General features: G+C 39.4%; 1 pseudogene; it reads left to right on the forward strand.

The window, feature by feature from the left end:
- Positions 1-575: 575 nt before the first annotated feature.
- On the forward strand, positions 576-3,511 carry LOC133907185 (uncharacterized; annotated as a pseudogene).
- Positions 3,512-5,422: the final 1,911 nt, after the last annotated feature.

Raw genomic sequence — 5,422 nt, forward strand, 5'->3', positions numbered from 1 at the left:
TAGTACTGCACCTATTAGTTTGTATTGTTTCATTCTTTGAAATACCGTAATATGTCGTGGAAAATATGTTGCATTTTGTTCCTTCAACTTATGAATTTATTATTATTTTTGTTCCTTTCATTCAGATTACAAATATCATGAGTAGTGCTTCATTCCGGTCGTATTTTTGCATGCCAAGTATATACTCTTTTGCACTACTTTTCGTGCTCATTTTGTAATGTGGTGCTGCAGGGAGACGGATGAAACTAATAGGATCCATTGAGAACCCATGGAGTCATGGTGTGTCTTATGTGAATGGCTTTAAGTGCAATTATTGTCCTCTTAGCGTCAAGGGTGGAGGTGCGACCCGTCTAAGGGAGCATCTGGGTGCTATACCTGGGAATGTGGCGGCTTGCAAAAATGTGCCGCTTAATGTTAAGGCATTAATGATGGACCAAGTGGCATTCCGGAGAGTAAGGAGGAAGCAAACTAACGACTTTCGTCTCTTTGTTGAAAAGGAGGTTTTGTTAGCAAACAAAGGTTATGGGACATATAATAGGACAGGAATTCCTGCTGATGACGCAACATAGGTTGAGATGGCGGTGAGAGAGTCATTGAGGGATTATGCAATGAAACATGATGGCTCTTCGTCTTTTGGTAGGACAAGTGGTAGTGGGGCTGCAAGTTGTTCAGCTAATCAACAAACTACACTTGATAGGTTTTACCGAGGTTCAAGTTCTTCATTAGCTCTCTTTGATATAGATTTGGCACATAGTAGGGCACAAGCGCAGCCTCGGGTGGATGTTATGCTCACTGGGGATGCCAAAGAGAGGCTTGGGAAAGCTTTGGCGAAGTGGGTTCATGCCAATGATATTCCTAGAAGGAAAACGGACTGCCCATACTTTCGAGTAGCCATTAAGTTGGCTCAACAGCTTGGAGAAGGAGTGCATATTTCATATGGAAGAGAAATAGATGGCCCATTGCTGGATATGAACTATGATGACATGGAGGCTCACTTGGCTGAATTCAAGGATGATTGGGATGTATATGGAGTTACTATCATGTGTGATTCATGGACAGGTAAATACTTGTATAATTGAGAAACTGGTGTTGAATATAATTATTTTTGTGCACTTATTTTTGATTTTGTGTGTGATTGTACAGGTCCTACCATGATGTGCATTATTAACTTCATGATCTTTTGCAATGGACGCATGTTCTTCCACAAGTCTGTAAATGCAACTGGTTGTGTACAAAATGCAGATTTTATTAATGATTGCCTTAGAGAGGTAGTTGTTGAGGAGGTTGGGGCCAATGTTGTCATTCAGATTGTCACAGATAACGGCTCCAACTATAAGAAAGCATGCCGACAACTCATTGCTGAGTATCCACACATTACTTGGCAACTTTGTGCTGCTCATACTATCAATTTGATGTTGAAGGACATAGGGCATTTTCCTGAAGTCGTGGAAGTTGTGGACAGTGCAAAGCGGATTTGTAGATTCTTTTATAACCATAGCAGGTAAATACTGATGGTCTTGAGAAATTTATGTTGAACACAATTGTACTTGTGTTGTTACTTTTGTTTTTTGTTTTCAGGTTGCATGCTATGATGAGAGAGAAGATAGGTGGAGAGTTGATTCGATGGAATGCCACCAGGTTTGGCATAGTTTTCATCTTCCTTGAGAGTTTTTGGGACAAGAAGGATAAGTTTAAGGCATGGATGGTATCTGATGATTGGTCCAATAGTGCGTGGAGAGATGAAGATGACCATGAATTCACATATGATTGTTTGACAAACAGAAAATGGTGGAGTGACATGGAGTTGGTGTTGAAAGCTGTCACACCAATCTACACTGTACTTCGATTTGCTGATCAGCAGAAGAGTGCATCTATATCTGGATTCCTTCCAAAAATGTTGTGTGCCGTAGATGAAATACGTGCTAACCTAAGTCATAAGGAAGATCTCCTTGGTAGGTTAATGGAAGTAATCAACATGGGACTTCAATATCTTCTCAGTGATACTCTCATGGCTGCAGGTAAGGGCTGAAATGAAAATATGTTCAATTCATGTTCCTTTTTCATGCATTAGATGTCTTCCTTTTCAAAAAGTATTTGCAATCTTCTGTGATGCTTTCCTAATACTTCCTAGCTGATTAACATTTGTTCCCTTCCCTAGCTGCTGCACTTGAACCTGAAGCACTATATAGGTGCAAACTTGCAAAAAAACTAAGTTTCAGACATGCTGTAACATTGGCCCTCCATAAGATTGCAAGCTCATCTTCGAAGGCAGCTATTGCAATTGATCAATTTGCTTTCTTCACTGCAAAGAGAGGGTTATTTCGAGGAGAGGAGGCTTGACAATCGGCACTTAGTGGCCGTATGAGTGCAGGTTCTGTTGTGATTGGAGCTTTTTTGTGGTGCCATTGCAAGTTTTTTCTTACTTCTGAATTTTTGATGTTTTGATACCGGTTATGTTTACTCTATCATTTTTTGCAGCTGATTGGTGGGATTCATATGGAGGAGAGCACAAAGAACTGCAGAAGCTTGCACGGCGCATTGTTTCGCAATGCATGTCCTCCAGTGGGTGTGAGTGAAACTGGAGCACATTTGCTTTGGTTCATACTAAATTGAGGAATCGGTTAGGTTACAAAAAGCTCCACAAGTTGGTTTATGTGCACTATAATTTGAAGTTGCGCATCCAATATTTCGAAGCTGACATGCAAAGCCTTCAAGAAATGCAAGCCTTACAAGAAAGGGAGTCCGATCCTTGTAGCATCATGATGGATGTTGCTATGTATGATGAAGGCAATCCAATTATGGATTAGTTGTGCAACTCTAGAAGTGAGTCTATGCCAACTCTTGATGAATATGATGACAATGAGCCTGAATCCCCTAACCCTAACAGATTTATCATAGAAGAGTTAGGGATGGATGATGAAGAAGTGGTTGCATTAAAGAGGAAGCTTGATTTTGGCAGAAAGGGTGGTAAGAAGAAAAGGAATGTAGGATTGGAGGAAGAGGAAGAATTTATTGAAGACGATTTTAAATCAGATTCTCCACATTGGTAGCCCAATTTATGCCGAGTCTGAGGATAGCGATAGTGATGGTGAGTTTCAACTTTTGATTCATATTCTTTGAGCACATGTCATTAAGTTTTTTCAATAGCATGTGACTTTCTTGAAAATCATGTTTTGTCTCAAAGGTGTTGGTGATGAGGCTACTGCTGTTGATGAAGGTGGAGCTAGTGATAGTGGAGCATGTGGTGATGCAGGTGGTGCTAGTGGTAGTGGAGCATGTGGTGATGGAGGTGGAGCTAATGGTAATGGATCCGGTGGTGGTAAAGCTAGCGGTATAAATGACATAACTCAATTGCACATGTAGCATTTAAATTCACATGTAGCTAATGCTAATAGACTTGTATTTGACTTTGTAGGTGCTAGAGATAAGCAACCAGCCCCTCTCCATCCAAGATCAACAAGGCAGAAAAAACTCTCTTAAGGGCCTCTACTTTTGTGATAATGTTAGATAAACATCTTGCTCTCGTATCTAAACATTGAATTGCAATTCAGTGACCAAATATTTGGGACTATGGACAGATTTCTATCTTAGTGCAATTTTATTCGAATTTATAATATTTAGGACTATGGAGTATGGACTGATATCTATGCTTGTAATATTTCCTTCCAAACATGTAATATTTGAAACTATGGATTTTTGCATGTGGAAGGACATGAACCTCTATGATATTTGGTGAACCTATGATAGGTGTGCAATTTCAGTTGTTGTATTTACCGCTGTTTGTGCTGTAGGTGACAGTCATTTTCCTGAAATTTGTATGTTATACCACATTATGTGATGGTTTGCATGGAATTTTTGTCATATATCTAAGATACTGTTCAGTTGTTTAATTTACTGCTGCTTGTGTTGTAGTTGACACAATCATTGCCTTATAATTGAATGATTTTGGTTGATTGCACAACATTGGATTTATAGTCTATAGAATGTAGATATTAGTATTACTGGTTTTCACTCATCTAAGTGGCTTAATTCTTTGAATAAGGGTCGAGAATATGCATTAAAAGTTCATATAGGTTTACCAAACATCGTTCATGTATGCTATAAAAGTGTAATACTTTTTTATTTTTATATTATTATGTGTAGTTTTTTTATGTTATAAATGGTTTGGAGACTATCAGTGTTATTTTGTAGAGAAATTGAGCCTTTTTTTCCTGAATTTTGACCGAAAAAATTATCTACCACCGATAGAATTTCAATAAATCCGAAAATCCCGTTTATTGGCGAACCCGATAAATTTCTGCTATCAATAAATAAAACCCTGGCTGGAGACGGGCTAAGCTGCTTCTGCAGCGGAGGAAGGTAAGGTTGGCGTGCTGCATTTGTAAGTCGTGGTTACCCATGATTTAGCATTTGCGTAGTTGCATAGTTTATCCTTCGTACAGTAGTCGTTCTTAGAATCAGTGCGAAAATACGCCGCCAAATGAGGCTAATATAATCAACTGCAACACCAAACGAAGCCTTAATCGCATAAAAACTGCTGCCAATCAAACAGGACTTCAGTTTTGCACCCCCAAGCTGCGATTTTCAACGGATACTATCATACTAAGATGAAAGAAATGCAACACATTTATTGGAAACAGTTCAAAAGATCCTACTAGACGTATAAACTCATGCGCCAGGACCAGAATGGAAGCAGAGCAGGAACACGCCGCAGAGAAAGAGAAATTAAGATTGGTGCGCGCCTCAGTTGAACGTCTCATGACCATCACAATGCACCATGATTGTAAATCATCAATGGCATGCCAAAAAGAGAGAACATTCACGAATCAAACAATCGAACCATCAAAGAATTCCATTTCTTCTTTAAAACAAATTACTTGAAACTTTCTGAGACTGCAGCTGTGCAAGAATGCAAACATGCACACGGACGACTAGATTTCGACGCACAGCACAACTGATGGATAAGCCCCAGCGAAAAAAAATCAGAAAGATTCAAACCGTCTAATGTGCGTGCGTGCCTCAGAACAACTCACACGAGCATCACCATGGCTGTGCACCAGCATGTTCATCCAGAATTCAACATCGTCATTGGCACACACAAAGGAATCAAACAATTAGAGGGGTATCAATCCAAATCCCAAGTTTTATGGGACTGCAACTCTGCGAAAACTAGAAGGAACGCTAAGATTTCGATGCAAGACTGAGGAAATTGATCCAGTTAGATTTATAGGCTACATAGAGAGAGAGAGAGAGAGAGAGAGATCCGTGCGTGCCTCAGTTGAACGCCTCATGAATATCACTATACACTAAATGAATTCACCATGATTGTAAATCATCATTGGCACGAAACAAAAAAAAAAGAACATTCACGAATCAAACACTCGGACCGTGAAAAAGATTCGACTTTTCAAAAGAAAAAAAG

Source organism: Phragmites australis, chromosome 24 (genome assembly GCF_958298935.1).
Source record: "Phragmites australis chromosome 24, lpPhrAust1.1, whole genome shotgun sequence".
Classification (NCBI taxonomy): domain Eukaryota; kingdom Viridiplantae; phylum Streptophyta; class Magnoliopsida; order Poales; family Poaceae; genus Phragmites; species Phragmites australis.